We start from the raw sequence: 20,828 nt of genomic DNA, 5'->3' as shown, positions 1-20,828 counted from the left end.
AAGAAGATGCGTTGCCATTATTGTAAAGCTAATGATCACTTGATCAAGTTTTGTCCTAAGTTGAAGGCCAAAGAGGCTAAGAAGAAAGAGGGTGGTTCCACTGCAAATGCTAGTTCTACTACAAATGTAGCCATTGTTGAGTCTTCTGTGAAAGGAGAATTTGTTGCTGATGTTGATGCAGAATGGGCTTTTAGCACAGAGTGCACTTACAATCCTGCTGTCCATGATGCATGCTTGTCATTTTGCTGCAGATTCACATGTGTGGTATTTCGACAGTGGTGCTACAAAGCACATTACCTCACATTGTGAATTGTTTACCTCTCTCGAGTCTGTCCCTCATGGCAATTCAATCACTTGTGCCAACAATGTCTCTTATCCGGTTTAGGCACTGATGGAAATGGCACGATGTATGGCCAAAAGTCAAGCTTTGACGCATTCTTTTTGGCTTGAGGCCATCATGTGTGCCACTTATGTACTTAACAGGTGTCCTACGAAAGCTTTGCAGTCTATTACTCCATATGAAGCATGGCATGATAGAAAGCCTTCTATTGAGCACATGCGTGTTTTTGGTTGTTTGGCATATGCTTTGGTGCCACAAACACACCGCAAAAAATTGGATGATAAGGCTGTCAAATGTATTTTTGTTGGTTATAGTGCTGAAATCAAAGGTTATAGGTTATATCATTCGCAAACAAAGCATATTTTGGTTTCACGGAATGTAGTGTTTGTGGAAGATTCTGTTCAGCCCTTGCTGTCATATACTAGAGACAATAATGTAAGCTCACAAGACATTTATGACACTTTGTTGCCTCTTTTCAGTGGTGGAAATACGAATGTAATTTCCAATGAGGCAGATGTACAGCCTATGGGGGTTTCTGAAAATGTTACAGATCAGCCTATTACTGATGCAGGTGTACATGATGTACTTGATAAGGAAAGGGCTGAAAATGAGCAGGCTAGAGGTATGCCAAAATGGCTGGTGCACACTTTGCGAAACTGGATGCACCTTTGTTTAGTCGTACTCGTTCAGGCTCTTGCCATGCATCTTATGTATGCTTTGGCTGTGTCTAACTTACATGATGTTGAGGAGCCTCTGTCTTTTGATGAAGCACATAATTCAAAAAAATGGATGGCTACCATGCAATCAGAATATGATGCACTTAGAGAAAATGACAGATGGACTTTATGTGATTTGTCTCCTGGAAAAAAGGCCATTGGTACGAAGTGGGCTTACAAGTTGAAACGCAAGCCGGATGGTGAGATCAATCGCCATAAGGTTCGACTTGTTGCAAAGGGTTATGCACAACAAAAAGGTATAGATTATGAAGAGACATTTGCTCCCACTTGTCGTATGACTACTGTGCGTTTTCTATGTGCATTGGCAAATCATTTTGGCTGGGATGTACATGAATCAGACATTGTTATTGCTTTCTTGAATGGTGACACATTTGAGGATGTTTATGTAACACAGCCTTGCGGTTTTTTCATAAAAGGACAAGAGGACAAAGTGTGCAGATGTAAGAAGGCTTTGTATGGGTTGAAGAAATCTACTCGTGCTTGGTATGAGAAAGCTGACACTCATTTGGTGAAATGAAGCTTTCGTAACAGTCCAACAAAAGGCACATTGTATGTAAAGCGTGAGGGTGATGTACTTCTGATTGTGGTTCTTTATGTCGATTGGTATCAATTGGCCCTCTTGGGGCATGTGGGTGCTAATGGTAGTGGCAAAGTTTGTTGGAATTAGGGTTGCAGAGAAACGCACACAGCTTGGAGAAGACGAAGGAAGCTGAAGGCACAAAATAGAGAGTGTGTTACTTAGTGTGCAATGGAAAGATAGATGGCCCTAGAGTGATGGGCGTATATACAATGCTGGGGGGAAAAAACCTCCTAAAGAGGGAAAAAATACCCCGGCGGTCCTAGTGTGTTCACACACATCACTACCACATGTATATGGTAACGAATCCCCCCTGGAGTGATGCGGTGAACGAGAGCTGGCACATGAGTAAAGGGAAGTGCCATGCCCTAAGGACATGATCAGTCCACAAAGGGGAGGAAGCCCAAAGCTTTGCGGAAAGCTTCAAGCTTCTCACGAGACAATGTCTTTGTGAAAAGATTTGCAAGGTTGTCATGTGCTGGCACATAAGCCAAGCTGATCTCTCCTGCTGAGAGCCTCTCCCTGACATAGTGGTAATGCACCTCAATGTGCTTTGTGTGAGCATGAAAAACCGGGTTCCTTGCAACTGCCAATGCATTCTGACTGTCAGTGTAGATAGTGTTGGCAGTGTCCTGTCCAACACCCAAATCAGTCATAAGGCGTCTGAGCCATACACACTCAACCGTAGCTGTGAAGACTGCCTTGTTCTCAGCCTCACAACTCGAAGTGGCCACAGTAGGTTTATTCCTGCTCAACCATGATATACATGAACTGCCAATCATGAAACAAAAACCACTTGTGGACACTCGCGTGTCAAAACAACCAGCCCAATCTGAGTCTGAAAAAGCATGTAAGTCTGGCGACAATGATCCCCCCTTGGGATAAAACAAGCTAAGATGTAAAGTGCCACTAAGGTAGCGGAAAATCCTCTTGACAGCCTGCCAATGCTTAGACCCTAGGCTATGCATAAATTTGCTGACCTGTGAGACTGCAAATTGAATATCTAGCCTCGTGTTGCATATATAAATGAGGCAGCCAACAACAGTTTGATAAAGAGTGACATCAACAACATCACCATCATCATGTAGACACAACTTCAAACCTGTTTCCATGGGAGTGGCAATAGGTTTGCAATCCTCAAGTCCAAACTTACATAGCAATGTCTCTATGTAACTTTTTTGAGACAAGGCAACACCACCATCACACTGCTTAAACTGTATACTCAAGTAATGATGCAACAGTCCCAAATCTTTCATCTTGAAAGTAGCATTCAAATCAACCTTGCAGACCTTTTCACAAAGGCATTGTCTTGTGAGAAGATTGAAGCTTTCCGCAAAGCTTTGGGCTTACTCCCCTTTGTGGACTGATCATGTCCTCAGGGCATGGCACTTCCCTTTACTCATGTGCCAGCTCTCGTTCACCGCATCACTCCAGGGGGGGTTTGTTACCATATACATGTGGTAGTGATGTGTGTGAACACACTAGGACCGTCGGGGCATTTTTTCCCTCTTTAGGATGTTTTTCCCCCCAAGCATTGTATATACGCCCATCACTCTAGGGCTATCTATCTTTCCATTGCACACTTTGTCCTCTTGCCCTTTTATGACAAAACCGCGAGGCTGTGTTACATAAACCTCCTCAAATATGTCACCATTCAAGAAAGCTGTAACAATGTCATATACGCCCATCACTCTAGGGCTATCTATCTTTCCATTGCATACTAAGAAACACACTCTCTATTGTGTGCCTTGAGCTTCCTTCGTCTTCTCCAAGCTGTGTGCGTTTCTCTGCAACCCTAATTCCAACATAGGGAATAGAGAAGTCCCATGATCAAACTAGGGAGTGTAGTTTAAAAAGATTGGTCATGGTGAGGGTGTGGTGTAGTCCAACTATTTAGCAGAAATGTTCAAAGGGTTCTTTCAGATGACATTTTCTTATAAGCTCACCATTTAGTAATTTCTTAATGATCATTTATGTAAGATAGTTAATTATCTTTTAATTTTTTGAGTCTTTTTCTAATTTTCCCCTTTGTATTAAATCCAAAAATGGATTACTTTTTACTTGATATTTATTATAATAATTTTTTCATAAAGATATAATAATTTTAACTTTTTATCAGTGTGTTACACCCTCAATAATTTTCCAAAAAATTCTAAATGGATTTACTATTTATCCTTGTGATTTTTAGTCAAAAACAAGGTTAATTATTATTATGAGCTAGTTATCATGGGTTATTTATACTTAAAACTATCTTTGATAAATATCTCATTACTTTTGATTATGTTTACTAATTATCTTTATTAAATTTCAATGAAAAAACAAGATTTTTGAACTACCATAATTACTTAAACTAATTAAGTAATTATAAGATAATTTTTATGTGTTATTTACACTTAGATCTTTCTTTGATAATTATCTTCATTAAATTTGAGTCAAAAATAGGGTTTTTGGGTTAAGATAATCACTTAAATTATTTTAAAATAGTAGTAATCTAGTTATCATGAGTTATTTACACTTAGATCTTTCTCTAATAAATATCTCATTAACTTTTAATCATGTTTATTAATTATCTTTTGTAAATTTTAACCAAAAATAGGGTTTTGGTTTAAGATAATTACTTCAACTAATTAAGTAATTATGATCTAATATCAAAAGTTATTTACACTTAGATCTTCCTCTCATAAATATCTCATTAACTTTTAATCATGTTTGCTAATTATCTTTGTTTAATTTTAGCCAAAAATAAGATTTTTGGACTAAGGTAATTACTTAAACTAATTAAGTAGTTATAATCTAATTATCATGAATTTTCTACACTTGGTAAGCAATCACTAAATTTATCTGACTAACTTCCTTCCAAGTGCGAGTGAAACTCTACACAAGGCTCTATTAACCATAATTTCTATTCACTACACTATTTATACCTATCACACTTTAAAATGAAGAGCTTTTAGCTTTTCATTTATTACTTAAATCAAATAATTATCTCTATTTTAAAGCTCAATCTCTACCAAAAAAATCAAATAATTATTTAAAGCCCAATCACTACCAAAAAAATGTTTTTCTATTTTTTGGGTTTTAGAGTTCACCTTTGTTGTGAACACAAGGCAAACCTTTCAAAAAGATGTCCACAATGTGAGAGGCCTATGAATGCCTCTAATATAGTACATATTTTGATCAAACTATATTATGATCAAAATAATATTTTTATCAAAAAAGATATTTCAATTAAACTATACTTTGATTGAATTGTCAAGAAATTATACAAGATGGTGTTTTTGTTGATGTGTCACCATATAACACATCCATTTAATCTTGGGTGTTGTATAATATGTCCAATTAAAGAATGCAACTTAGGTGGAGAATAGTAAGAAGGACTACACAATCCGAAGATTACTTGGCTCTAGTTGCTACATTTGGCTCCAAAGTTTCAAAGGTAGTGGTCAATGACGGTGTTCTACACAAGGCCCTATTAACCATATTTTCTATTCACTACACTATTTTTACCTATCACACTTTAAAATTAAGAGCTTTTAGCTTTTCATTTCTTACTTAAATCAAAAAATTATCTCTAATTTAAAGCTCAATGACTACAAAAAAATTCTTCTTTGTGCTTTTTGGGTTTAAAGTTCACCTCTATAGTAAACTCAAGGCAAACCTTTCAAAAAGATGTCCACAATGTGAGAGGCCCACAGATGCCTCTAATATAGTACAAATTTTGATCAAACTATATTTCAAGCAAAATAATATTTTAATCAAAATCAATATTTTGATTGAGTTGTTAATAAATTATACAAGCTGGTGTTTTCATTGATGTGGTATCATAAAATATGTCCGTTTAATCTAGGGTGTAATATAATATGTCTGATTAAAGCATATTGTATGTACACTTTATAATATGCAATGCAACTTAGGGGGAGAGTAGTAAGAAGAAGACCAAGCCTCCATGGATGTTAGCCATCAAGTATTTGGCCTTGGGTTGAGAAGATTCACCCTAAGACTTGGTTGGTATTTTGTCTAGCAAAATCCAAAGATTACTTGACCCTAGTTGCTACATTTTGCTCCAAATGTTCAAAGATAGTGGTCAAAGATGGTGTAAGGAAAGTTAAGGCCAGGGAATTGGCCCTTACTTTGGCTAAAGTTTTTGGAAGTAGTGATTTGTGAGAGATTAAATGTGTGTGAAGTGGAGGTCAAGGTTGATTTTTATGTTATGCTCACCAAAGGAAAGAGATGTCCGATAATTTTAGGAAGACTATGGTTGATGTCATGCAAGCTATGCAAGACGGGCGTTTAAGGGGAGTTGAAAGAAGATCAAAGTTTTCCACTACATCATGAACAACAGGAGAACTTGTAGTTGAAGACCACATTGGATGAGTTTATTTCATCAGATTATAGACAACCAATAAAGAGGAGTGAAATACATTAGAGGGAAGTGATAGTTCAAGTGAAGAGGTAATGGGTCTTTTTTTGGCAAAATCAAACAAGGTATTATGGAGGAAAGAAAGCAAGATAGTCAAAATTCTAGCTAAGGATTCTATTGAGGAAGAGAAACAGGTCTAGTTGACCATGTCATAGGTTTTCCAAGGCTCTTTATAGTAGGCTATGACTAGAAGGGTTGCAACGGTTCAACATCACATCAATCTAAAGGAAGGAAGGAAGCCTATTGTGCAATGACTTTGATAATTGGGTGTGGTTCAGCAGGATGCATTGCTGACACAAAGATAAGTTGTTAAGAAAAATTTAGAATGTACATTTTATTTATCTAGTTGAGGACTCATAGTGGGTATTTCTAGTGGTGGTAACACTAAAGAAATATGGTAAATGGTAAGTCTATGTACACAATAGGCCACTCAATGTTGCATCACATTCCTCTAACATTTTAAGATGAAATACTCAATGAAGTGGTAGGGTATGAAAGATACACAATGAGTTCTATGTACACAATAGGCCACTCAATGCTGCATCACATTCCTCTACCTTTTTGAAATACTCAATTAAGTGGTAGGGTATGAAAGATATAGTGCATGTGATGGCTACTCATGCTACTTCCAAATCAAGATAGCCAAAAAAAGACCACAAGAAACCACTTTAATAACATTATGGGGGTGTTTTGTCTATAGGGTGATTCATTTTGGTTTGGCAAGTGCTTCCATAAAATTTTAACACTTTGTTATTCGTGTTTTTCAATCCTTTTTTTGGAAAAACCATAAGGGTACTTATTGATAAATTTTGTATTTATAACTCATATGCTCTCAATTTTGAAAGAGTACACAAAGGCTTGTTTAGATTACAGTTAATGTGTGGCTAGCTAAATATTGATAAAGGTTTCATTGGCAAGAGCTAGGTAGATTTTCTTGGCCATGTTGTTTTTACAAGAGGAATTGAGGCTGATCCTAACAACATACAAAATTTAACACCACTAGCTTCACCAACAAGTGCTAGGAGATTGATAAAGGTTTTATTGGCAAGAGCTAGGTAGCTTTTCTTGGCCATGTTGTTTCTACAAGAGGAATTGAGGCTAATCCTAACAACATAAAAAATTTAACACCACTAGCTTCACCAACAAGTGCTAGGAGATTCATGTTTCTTTTATCAAAAAAGTTAGTCATTAGGAAATAATATGAACCCTTTAGGGGCTCTTTGAGATTAAGGTTAATGAAAATATAGTCAACAGGAAGGGGTGGTGGGACACACTCTATGCCCTCAAAACAATAGGGAAACAAAATAGTCTTATAATTTGTAATGGCCTCTAACCTATTGAGAAAGTTGGGGGGACCACTTAGAACCTCCAAGTGTCTCTCCTTTTGTCCCAGGTTTTAAGATATCTCAAAAACTTGAAAATTTAAAATTTTTCAAAACACATACTTTCTCTCCTTAAAACCCCTCCAAGCCTATGTTATGGTCAAAATGCATTTTTTAAACCTCTAAGATCCAATATGTGTAGCCAAAAGCCAAAAACTTTCCAATCTCCAAAGCCTCCCCAAACCCATCCCATAGCTAGAAGGTGATTTTCTCTCTCTAGAAACCCATATCCAAAGCCCTCCATTGCTACAACCATCACACTCACCCTTTGCTCTAACACGCTCTCTCTATTTGCCTTCTCCTAGATGCATTGCAACACCAAACAATATCCTCTCCCTCTTCCACCTCCCATTGCTACACCAAGCAAGGTCATCCACCTTCTTCAACCTCCATTACAACACCAACTAGTCTCCTCCCCTTTCTCTTGTCCTCCCATTGCCACACCTCGCAAGCTCATCCCACGTCTCCCATCTACATTGTAGCAACAAGCAAGCTCCTTCTCCTAAAACTAATTTCTTTCACTCACACATGGAAAGCTTTACTCCCCAATGTAGCCAAAAGATGAGCTCAAAGGACTTGTATTCCACAACCACAAGAGGTGTAGGTAGTGAGTGGGTGCTGCAAGAGTTCATCAAAGGTGCTTAGGTATACATGCCACCATCCACTACTAGCCCTCGCTGTGTCCAAAATGTGGAAATTATAAAAAACAAAGAAGCATGTGTGAGTGCAGGGTGGTAAGTGGAGATCAACTAAGGTTGTCAATCATGGATGGGTGGAGCTGATTAGTCAGACAACTATCCATACTTGCACACTAAAAAACATTAGAAGACTTCTGCATTGAAAGAGGATTCCACCAACCGCTATGCCCTCACTTACATAGGGGGAAAAAGCGTTGGTTGAGGATACTTTAGCCCATTTGAAGAAGTATTAGGGTCAAATTTTTTTGGTAACTTTCAAGTTTTTGTCCCATTTCCGCTTGCAAGACATGACTAGGTCTTCTTCTAGGGCTATAGTCCCAAGCCATTGTCAATGGTAAAGGTCTATTCCCTGGATTTTTCTTGCTTAGAGACTCTGACTTTTATTGGACCTAGAGACCTGTCAAGAACTCCTTCTCGACCTTGGTGCCGATAGGTTGGAGACCTCTCAGCACATTATACAATGTATGTATAATATGATTTAATCAGATGTATTATACAACACCCCATATTAAACGGATACATTATATGGTGCCACATCAGCAAAAACACCATCTTGTATAATTTCTTAACAATTCAATCAGACTATAGTTCAATTGAAATATTAACTTTTATCGAGAGATGTACTATATTAGAGGCATCCGTGGGCCTCTCACATTGTGGACATCTTTTTGAAAGATTTGCCTTGAGTTCACTACAAAGGTGAACTCTAAAACCCAAGAGACACAAAAATTATTTTTGGTAGTCATTGAGATCTAAATTAGAAATAATTATATGATTTAAGTAAGAAATGAAAAGTTAAAAGCTCTTCATTTTGAAGTGCGATAGGTAGATATAGTGTAGTGAATAGAAAATATGGTTAATAGAGCCTTGTGTAGAGTTTCACTCACACTTGGGAGTAAGTTAATGAGATAAATCTTGTGGTTGCTTACTATGTATAAAAAAAACACACACTTGGAAGTGATTTAATTAACTTAAACTCGTAGTTACTTCTTTGTGTAGAGCCATGCTCACAAATAGAAGTAACTTAGGTAATTTTTTTGTTGTGGTTGTCTGCTGCAAAGTTTAGAGCAATGTTCACACTACATGTGATTTAGGTAGGTAGAATAGTAATGTCTTGCCTTATGTAGAGTTTGGCTCACATTTGGAAGTGATTTATGTAGGTGAAATAGAAATTACTTATCACGTGTATAATTTGAATCACATGTAAAGGTAATTTAAGCTGGTTTAGGAGATTTAAAATAACTTATCATGTGAAAAATTCACTCACACTTGAAGGCTATATAAATATAAATTAGGTGATTCCTTGTCATGTGTAGAGTGAAAGCTCAGACGGGAGATGGTTTTTCAAGATATAAATAACAATATACAAAATTCAAGAACAAAGATTTAAAATTTACGACATCATAAATGGTGTTTTAAATTATTAATGATTATGTTTGTAGACACTGTAAATGGTTTTTGATTTTTGATTAAAATAGAAATGGTAATAATTTTATATTCACGTAAAACGAGACTAGCCCGCTTTGAGGTGATTGAAAAAGAGGCGAACCACTTCTGCCAAGTGACAAAGGAAGTTGTAGACTCCTTCAAGAAGCGCAAAATTGGACAATCTTTCTTATCCAACAGTACCACTCTCTTCTTCCTTGTCAATGAGGAACCCTCCTTGGAGGAGATGGAGATCCCGCATCTGGAAGTGGGCGAAGTGCTGCCGGATTGTAAAGATCCCAAGCCCGCTACTATAGATGTCCAGAGTGAGCGAAGACTGCAAGCTGCCGAATATCCCCACGGCTTGGAAGAAGCAGTTGTAGTGACTAAAGAGTACTAGGTCAAGGTTTTGTAAGAATGATTGCTTCTTAATGTATTCAAGATTAGGTAGGTTTTACTCGATTAGAAACCCTATCGTAGGAGACCAATTGAGAAATTTCTGCTGAAGAGAGTGTGAATCAAGGACCATTCCCTCCCTTAGATTTGATCACTAAGGAAAATCTGTTTGATACTTCATCAGTGAGATCTTACACCTACATGAACCACCAAGTGAGGGTCTACTAGTAGGACCATATATATTAAAATGAGCCAATTCAAGACTTTTCCTTTTCCTTTCATTTCCTAATTTAAGAAATTTTATCCTCTTTTTCTCTCCAAAACCACAATCCTCATAGAACTCCAAGACTTGGTAAACATTGGTGCATCCAAACTTGGTCAGCTCATGGACATGCAAGAATCCAATTCATGGAAGCTAGCATGGCTATGGCAGTGTTGTTGAGATGTAGGGTACAACAGGTACCACCAGTGTGTATGCCAGATGTGACATTTAGCACGCCAAGGATGGTTTTCCAATCCACAGGTCGGGGAAGTTTAAAAGTGTTTAAAGGGAACTACCTATCGGTGTTTTTGCAGTCCTCTATGCCCTCTACAACTTGGTTTTTTATAGCCTTACATTTGGAGACGTGCCAGAGAGAAGCGGTGTGCTGCGAATTGATGATCAAAGTGTGCTATGGTATCATGATGTGTATGCTAAGAGATTGCTTGAGTTTGACAAGTTCAAGGCTCTCTAGGTGCTTGAAGGCCAATGCCTAAAAACTCTCGTATCAAACATTATGATAAGCAACTGTGGCTTCAAAATGGATGGTCCATGTCAACCAATTTGGGGGTTTTTATGTGCTTGAGGTCAAATATACTACAACTCATCAATCAGGAGCTATTGCAGGTGGGTGTGGCTTGAGATTTATGACAACCATAATACTCTTGACGAGGTGCTCTCCACCCAAGATCCATTTTTGTAGGGTTGATTGTGGTGGTCGGTTGCGGTTGTGTGGGAATCTCTATGAGAAATGATTCTTTTTATGGAGTTTTGTGTAGGGAAAAGCTTGAGGCAGACGAACACCTATGTGTGCCAGACATATTTTTTGGAAACTTGCTCAATTTAAGGGGAGCCGTCAAGGACTGATAGTGAATGGGAAGGTGTGAAAGGGAGTCAAATAAGGGCTTTTGTAAATATTGGTGGTCGAAGGCTTGCTGGTAGTATGAAGGTGAGCTAAGATGGAGGTTTGTAAACATTTGGGAAAACAACAACAAAGAGGCTCTCCATCTTAGCTCACCTTCATACTACCAGCTTGGAGGGTACAAATCCGTAGGCTACAGTTATCATTTTCTCTCTAGTATGTCTGGTCAATTTTAGAAAATAGTGGAAAGGCGGAATCCAACAAGGATGCTTACAGTTTAGGTGGAGGAGTAGCGGGGATGCGCTGCAGGTGGCAAGGCCGGGAGGGGCAATGTTATGTGTTCAAAGTAGATGCAAGCTTGTGGTGCATTACTACAGATTTTGCAAGTAATTATCCATCAAGGTGGGATTTCTTATCTATCTTTGAGGGTGCTTTAGAGTATTATAACTAAAGCCACGATTTTATGTTTAGTGTAAAATACCCAACCGACCCAAACTATACACAGCCTTACACTATACACAGTTTGGGTTGGTCTGTTAGGTTTAGTATTTTGAGCATGGGCGATTGGGTGGGAAGCAAGGAGAAGGAACGGGAAAGAGACATGCAAGTTGTTTTTCGTTTTTTCGGTGGAGATAATTGAAAAATAAAAAAGAAAAGAATACAACAAGAAGTAGAAAAAAAAAGAAAAAAAATGCTCAAAAGGTAAAATCAAAAATCAAATGCAAATTTTCTTGGCTTTTAAGAGTTTTTATTTTTCTATTTTTTTGGGAGCTTTATGATTTTTTTGGATTTTTTATTTCAAATTTCATTTTTTTGGAGTTTCTGGTGAATTTTTTGACTTTTGTTTGGTTTTTTTAACAATTGTTTTTTTTTGTTTCTCTTCTTTTTTTTTTTGGAATTTTTGGGTTTTTTTTTCTTTTAATTTTTTTTGGTTTCTCTTTTTAAGAGGAGTAACATCTTTTTTTGATTTTTAAATAAATAAATAAATAAATGTGAAATGCAAATTTAAACAAGAAAATTGAAATAAAAAGAGAATATAATGAAATTAAAATAAAATAAAAATTAAACTCAGTTCAACAAAATGAAAATGTAGGGAAATTTAAAAAAGAGTGAAATAAAATAAATGCAAATTCACATGCAATAAAAATAGAATAAATTGAACAAAAATCAACTCAAAGCTTTAAAGAAAAAACAATGGCCCAACTGAGCTAGCAGGCGTGGCGAATTCAGAGGGAGGGAGAAGAGGCGCGACTGGCGCACAACACGAGAGGAGGGGAGAGAAAAAGGGAGGCGTCCTGGTGCATGTAGAGAATTAGAGCAGAGAGTCGATGCCTGGGAAAACAACAACAGAGAGGGAGAGCCTTTGGCAAAAATAGAGAGAGAGAGAGAGAGAGAGAGAGAGAGAGAGAGAGATTCTTTTTTTTAAAACTATGTGTGCAAGGGTGGGTGCGTATGCATGTGTGTAGGTTGTGTGAACGTGAGTCGATGTGTGTGTGTGTGTGCGCTTATTATTTTCTTAATTTTTAATTTTGTTTTCAATGTGAGCTTTTTTAGCTTTTGTCTTGTTTTGTTTATTTTTTATTTTTGTTTTATTTATTTATTTTTTGTGCTTGCGTTTTTTTGGGTTGAAAAAGGCTTTTTGAGGAGGGAGGTTTTTTGGGGATGGTTTTTCTTAAAAGAAATTAAAACTTAAAAGAAAATAGGCCAAGATAAAAAAAAGCCAAAAATAGTAAAACTAAGCAAAAAATTAGCAAAAAACCTACACAAAAGAAGGGAAAAAATGTTACCATATACATGTGGTAGTGATGTGTGTGAACACACTAGGACCGCCGGGGCATTTTTTCCCTCTTTAGAAGGTTTTTTCCCCCGAGCATTGTATATACGCCCATCACTCTAGGGCTATCTATCTTTCCAATGCACACTAAGTAACACACTCTCTATTCTGTGCCTTGAGCTTCCTTCGTCTTCTGCAAGCTGTGTGCATTTCTCTGCAACCCTAATTCCAACAATTGGTATTAGAGCAGGTTGCGTCCTCCCGGGCTTAGTCGCCAGCTGCTCCAGCACACGCCTGCTCACTTTCTCCGATTTCAGTGAGCTTTGGAAAGCGTTCGCAGGTCGACAAAAATTTCGGGTCAGCTCATAGAGCTGACTCTGCTCAGATTTTTGATTCGGGCTCATTTCGGCCTCCATTTCCACTATAGGCAGTAGTACTGCACATGCTATTTTGTCATTTTGTGCAAAATTTTTGTCAGTGCCATTTTTTGCATAACAAGTGCCTCATAGTCTTCTACAGTTTGTGCTATATAGCACGTGCTGTTCCCGCTCTGTTTCTCCTATTTTCGGGCAGTTTTAACATCAGGTGCAACATTTACCATGGCTGACAACAACAACATAGATGTGTTCAAGATGTTTGCTGCTAAGGACAGGTTGGATGGGGACAATTACCCTATGTGGGCTTATATGATGCAACACGTTCTTGTGTCAAAGGGCATCTGGAATATTGTGCAGGGCATTGATGCACGTCCTGGTTCTGAGGATGTAGGTGACGTTGAGGATGTTGCAGGTCTTGCTGCAAGGATTACTGCTATTAGAGTTGTTTTGCCTATGGCAGAACAAGCTCGTTGGGATGTAAAGGATGCGCAGGCTCATGCATTGATTGCGTTGTCTGTGAAGTGCACTATTGTTCCTCACATTCGTTCAGCAAAATGTGCATAACAGGCTTGGGAAATTCTAGCAGGTCTTTATGCAAGCCGCAATGAGGCTAACATTGCTCTGCTGCGTAAAGAGTTGGAGTGGAAGATTATGCATGAGGAAGATGATATGGACACTTTTCTTGCTGGTGTCATGGATATCAATGAGCAACTTATTTCTGCAGGTGAAGTCATTTCAGACAGTTCCCTTGTGCAGACTGTTCTTGATGCCTTACCAGATTCTTACCAAATTTCTGCTAGTACTAGGAGACTTATGACCCAAGGAAATCTTGAAGTTGTCAAGTTTGATGCATTATGCACATTGATGTTGCAAGAGTCACTTTCCAGAAAAAACAGGAGTAGGCAACGTGCAGTTGAAAAGGGTTTTATTGCTTCTCAAAGAAAGGGTGGTAACAGCAATGTAGCCACTTCTTATGGTTCTACTGCGAGAAGCAAAAATTTTGTTCCTAATGATTTTGCTGGCAACAATTCATCTGGAAATTTTGGTGTTAAGGGAAAAAAGAAGATGCGTTGCCATTATTGTAAAGCTAATGATCACTTGATCAAGTCGTGTCCTAAGTTGAAGGCCAAAGAGGCTAAGAAGAAAGAGGGTGGTTCCACTGCAAATGCTGGTTCTACTACAAATGCAGCCATTGTTGAGTCTTCTGTGGAAGGAGAATTCGTTGCTAATGTTGATGCAGAATGGGCTTTTAGCGCAGAGTGCACTTACAATCCTGCTGTCCATGATGCATGCTTGTCAGTTTGCTGCAGATTCACATGTGTGGTATTTCGACAGTGGTGATACAAAGCACATTACCTCACATCGTGAATTGTCTACCTCTCTCGAGTCTGTCCCTCATGGGAATTCAATCACTTGTGCCAACAATGCCTCTTATCCGGTTCAGGGAGTTAGAAAGATTGTGCTTACTACTGCAAATGGCAGTTCCTTCACACTTGTTGATGCACTTTGTGTACTTAGGATCAAGAAAAATCTCTTGTCTGTATCCGCACTTGCTAGACTTGGACTTGTAGTCAGATTTGTGCATGACAGATGTACAGTTCATGATCTTAGTTTTGGTGATGAAATTGTTGCATCTGGCCTTTTGTGCCGTGGGCTGTATAAGATTAGTTTGTATGACAAGTGTGGACAAAATTTTGCAAATACTGTTGCAGATTCAAGGGCTATTTTAGATGCAAAACTTTGGCATGCACGTTTTGGTCATCTAAATTTTGCCAGTTTGCCGCGTTTGCAGAAATCTGATATGGTTGCTTCTTTGCCGCCTCTTGAAGCACTTGTCAAATATGTTTGTGAAGGTTGTATTTTGGGTAAGATGCGGCGTTCTAAGTTTCCAAAGGATGGTTGAGTTCAGGCCACCCGCACCCCCCTCACTATAAAATTATATCCTCTCCTGCAGTCGAAGGCCGGGCGCACCTCCTCCCTTTAAAGGCTGTAGTCTTCTGAACGCGACTACAATGACAGCTCGACGACACGGCATAGCTAGAAGGTGCTGCTAATACCAACGACAATTCAATGACTTGGCAAAGTCTGAAGGTGCTACCTGTACTAGCATTTGAAAGAAAAGCTTCCACGGTGTCAAGAAGTGCGCAGTGCGACTAGGAAAGCGTCGGGCCTCTGACTGTGAGGATTTGTAGCAAAATTAAGCAAGGCGTAGACGATTTGAAGCCAAAAATACACTAAAAAAGAACAAAACTCCAGCCATGAAAGCTCTAGTTTGAAAAAGAAACAATACTAACTCAAAACTCTTGTGTGTGTGAAGATTAGGTGTAGCCTCGCTCCCAATTACACAGATGCAGTGCTCATTCGACCTGTTAAAAACCCTAAATTTATGCTTCGATTCTTCGTCGTGACCATTTCATGGAAGCTTCGGTACTTCATTGGAGAAGCCCAAGTAGCTATTTGAGGAGGGGAAACCCTAATTGGAGGCCTCAGAGCCTCAACCATGTAGTGGAAGCAGCACGGGATTGCACTAGCACCCTGTAAAGGAATGGCTGTATCTCCTTGCTCATGTGCCCAAATGATCTCATTATTGGCCCTAAATATTGCCACACAACTTGAGCAACAACGCCAGCATCGTTGATGTGGCATTTTGAGCTATTTTGAGCATTTTTAAGGCTATTTTTGACCATTTTTATCCATTTTTAGCCCAAAAATGTTACTTTTTGTCCGTAAAAAGCCCAAACGAGTTAGGAAAAATCCCTAAAATTGTGGAAAAATCCCATTGGGCTCAAATTTTCTGTTGAACCTCATTTTCCCACTTGGTAAGCTCTTTGGACACGTCTTTCACGCCATCGCACGAAACTTGCTATTTTTGGTCGAGATTGCCCGCATTGAACTTTCTAGGCAAAACGAGCGTGCCACTTTGAAACACTTGACATTTGTACATTCCTAAAGCAAATTAGGCATATATTTATGTGAAAAAGCATTCCATGGTACCACGTGTAGGGCCTCACCCGCCCGGCAAGGTATGTACATGACTGCAACAGTGACATTCATTTTCGCATATATCACTCTATGTACATTGTAGAATTTGGTCCCACAAATCATAAACATTAAGAGTGAGGTAGAACCTTTAATTTCACATTATGAATGTGCCATCGCACGACATCCACCCCCTCTAAACCTGCACATCCTCTGGCATGTGCCACATATATCTTTTGCAGGTTCAATCTTCATTTAAGTCAACATACATGTCAATTTCATCATCGCTTGCAGCAAAATCTAACGCATCATCCTCTTGTTCATCATCCACATCCATATCATTTTCATCAGAGCCTTCATTTTGACCTTCCTGTGAATAAAAGGGATCTGTATCACCTCTTCTTTTGAATAACTTGATTCTTTTCCCTGCAATGGGAATCTTCATTTTTGTCCCATCTAATTCATGCAAGGTATAAGTTGCATTCCCATGTACATGATGAACCACATAAGGACCAAACCATCTCTTTGAATGCTTTCTTCTTGTTGAATGTTGGTTGTCAAGACTGCTGTCATACACCAACACCCAATCACCTTCCTCAATAGTTTTAGGTCTGAGCCTATGCCTCTTATCAAATTTGTCCTTATTCTTTAACCTTGCATCTTTCAATCGTGCTACTGCAATCTCAATATCTTGGGGCCTTCTTTCTAACTGTTGTATGCGCAAAGCAAGAAGGTCTTCCCTACTCATTCCATCTTCCCAAGGTAATACATTCCATGTGGGAATTACATCCTCAATTGGCATTATAGGTTTCTGACCATACATCAACTCAAAAGGCATATAACCAGTAACCGAGCTATGAGTTGTACGACTAGCCCATAAAGCATAAGGCAACAACCTAGGCCACTCTCCCATTTTACCTTTGCAGGCCTTAGCTAAAGCTTTAATGATAGGAGGATGCCCACGCTCCGATTTACCATTTCCCTCAGGATTATATGCGGTAGTGAGAGCAAGTTTAATGCCCAACCTAGAGAAAAACTCCCTTGCTTTGTCAGCATCCAACTCACCCCTGTCCGCTGTTATTTTCCCAACACAACCGTAATGGCTAATTACATCATCCAAGAGGAACTTACATACCCCTTCTGTGCTTTTTGTTCTTAGAGCACGACCTTCAACTTGATTGGTTAAGTCTTCTCGTGCAAGCCCAATGGCATTGTAACCAGATCTACTATCCACTTGTAATGCATGGCCAATGGGTAAGTAGGGTGCAACCCATCACGATGATGTACATTTGAATACATTTGACAGGTTTCACAGGACTCCACAAAGTGAGATACATCTTTATACATACCTTTCCACCAATAACTCTCTTTCATTTTAGTAAAGGTGGGCCCATACACCTCTATGTCCAACATAAAGACTCTCATGAAACTTTTTCATAAGCTCATTTTGAGCATCCTTATCATTCACAACTCTCATTGGCATTCCATTTCTTTGTTTTGGACGCTTCCATAAGTACCCATCTTTCAAAAGGTATCCATAGGCCTTTCTCCGTATTCTTTTGAACTCTTGATCAATCACCCCTTCTTGCCTTGTCAAAGTGCTCAGATAGCGTCCAATGAGCAACCAGTCACCTTGATATAGGTCCTTTGTAAATGACTCAAGTGCATTTGACAGGCAAACATGATCACCCTTGGCATGAGAGATACTATACAACTGTGTGCCTACATCATCGCCCTCGACAACCATGTCTTCTTTATTTTCATACCTTGCTCTTGAAAGCATATCTGCAACTGGATTATATTTCCCTGCAATATGCTTAAATTCTGGATTCAAGGACTTTATGTAGGCAATCCATCTCAACATAGCAATGTCGGGAGTTGAGCAGCTTGTGATCATTCCAAGAAGGGGTAGACAATCAATCTCCACTATTACATTTGCTCCTATCAAATACTCTTTGTCACATTTCAAAGCTGTGACTACTCCCCATAACTCTCTTTTTACCTGTGGATAGTTGCGTTGATGAGCACTTATTACTTTTTCTCCAAACCTCACCACATATTGCTTGCCATCATTATCATCTTGCCCAATCGCCCATCCAATTCCTGTGGGGCTAGTATCCACTGTCACAATTACATATCTTCCACATTCATAGTTTGCTTTTCTCAAAGTTGGAGACATAACCAACAACTTCTTTAATTTCCTCATGGCATGGGTATGCATTTCTTCCAATTGAAACTTCTTGTTCTTTCTCAAAAGCTGATACAAATGCTCTGCTACATGTACATAATGGGGAATCCAAATAACATAAAACACGCATGCACCCAAGAACCTTCGAACCTCTGTGACATTTATACATTTCTCTTTCATTCTGTGGATTACATCAATCTTTGCAGGACAAGGCCTTCTACCATATGGCCCGCACATATGTCCCACAATAAGAACTTCATTTACACCAAACACTGACTTTTGGCCAGACAAGGTAAGGTTCACCTCTTCCAACCTTGACAAGATATTATCACAATCATTGATATGGGTTGCCACGTAATTTCGGCACCCCCTCGAGTCTAGAGCCACGTCTTTATCACTTACATCACATCCTTTGATTGGCACATCATCAAGGAAAGGCATTGTAGTTTGAGGTATGAAGTCACGTAGGGCTTTGTTCATGCCATTCATCATATGTGCAACTGAATTAGTTGCCCCCTGAGGTAAGGTGCACATCCTTACTAAACCCAAGGGTGTCCTCATGGTAGTGAGGTCCCTGCTTTCCATTGCTAGTTGGAACTGATCATACCCTGAGTACAAATCTCCCATAGAATATATTGCCCTCCCTGCAAATGCCTCTGCAAACTCATCGACAACTGGCCCTATACCCACATTTCTGATTGTCATCTTGTTTACAGGTTGCATATCTTGAATAAAGCGTAAAGAAACATTCTTCTTTGGAACTGTGAACCACCTGTTTGAATACGGAGCACAAAAAGGCTCCAAGATACCCATCTTGATCTTTTCATTAAGAAACTCAATGTGTTTTGGCAAATGAGCCTTTGGAACAGGAATAGGTCTCAAGTTCCAAGGTACATGAGGTATAGTGAAGATCACCATAGGAGCAACAATGGATGGATCAACACACCCTATCTCATATGGCTCAAATGAAAAAGCTTTTCCGTGTTTGGCAAGCATGTCTTCAAAGCATATCTTTTCAGCTTTTGTCAAACTATCCTCGCAACCAACCTTTAACTCTTTCAAAGAATCCTTTGTGAACTTGTGTCCAATCTTGCTTGGGTTACGAAGGCTAGGTTGCAAAGCAGCTTGCTCCACTTATTTGTGCAATCTTTTGGTAGAGGCAATGCCATTGGTTTCACTTTCTTTGCCACGGACTTATACTTAGTCTCCACTCGTACATCAACACCTTGAGCATTTTTGAAATCTTCGATGACCTTGTACATTTCTATTGAGAATACTTTCACAACCTCACTTCCCATATGCAAATTGCAATCCATTAAAGACTCCAAATCTTGCATAGTATCCACAAAAGAACACTCATCAAACACACCTGCAATGCATTCATCATCTTCTAGCAAACCATTCATCTTCAAACCTCTTTGTACACTATTTACATGTTGTCGTTCACCCCGCTTTAAGTCCTCACACTCTGTAAAAGCAATAGATCCATAGTCTGATAATCCTACAAAACCTATAGAAAATGTATCCTTTGCATATACATCATGCGAGAAGCTTTCTCTTCTTGTACCACTGTAATCCCGCTCTACAATGGTACATGGACAAAACCCCTCATATCCCTGTAGTCCTTGAATTCTTTGTTCGTCTTTGGCAAGGGTTGCTCTCTAAGACTTGCACGGTTCCTTTCATGGTCCACACAAACAGTGAGGAACTATACTGCACGCTTCCCATCCCTGCTTCTTATTCTTGCATAAGCTGACCCATCATCCATCACCTTGGTTTCCATGCGAGTAGCTGTGATGTATGGCTGTCCAAGGATAAGAGGATATGTAGACATCTCCTGTACAAAGAAATTTTGGTCATCTTTCACATCCCCAATAGTCACCTTTACATTTGGACAAGCTCCGTACAGCTCCCTTGATGATTTGTTTGCTGCACGAATCATCCATCCATGATTTATATCAATTGGCCATTTTCCTTTTTGATAAAGACTCTTTGACATGAGGTTAATTTCCGACCCATGATCTATCAACGCAATGTATGGCTCTTCTAAGTCTCCCACTTTTACCAATGTCTCAGTAGTTGCTCTTGCCCAGTGACTATTCAAATAGTAGCTCTTGTGAGTGGTCTCCACTTCATCTTCATCATCCAAGAAGCGAACGTGTTTTACTCCTCCCCTAGACTTGTAGCATCCAACAATAGTTTCATCACCTTGTTTGCCATAGACCTGTACACCCTGTGCATTTAAAGTCTCTTCTTCACCCTGTACATGGATAGATTCAGTAAGAGACTACTGCTTCCTCTTTATGATATCAATTATTTCTTCGTGGAATTCCCGCTTTGCTATACCAAGGACCTTACCCAAGGTAAATTGCACCTTACTGTTTAGGATCCTCTCTTCCAAAACCTTTTTGAGA

Source organism: Adiantum capillus-veneris, chromosome 6 (assembly GCF_014529385.1).
Source record: "Adiantum capillus-veneris isolate H3 chromosome 6, ASM1452938v2, whole genome shotgun sequence".
Classification (NCBI taxonomy): domain Eukaryota; kingdom Viridiplantae; phylum Streptophyta; class Polypodiopsida; order Polypodiales; family Pteridaceae; genus Adiantum; species Adiantum capillus-veneris.
The sequence above is the reverse complement of the archived record's forward strand: the minus strand, read 5'-3'. Positions refer to the sequence as shown.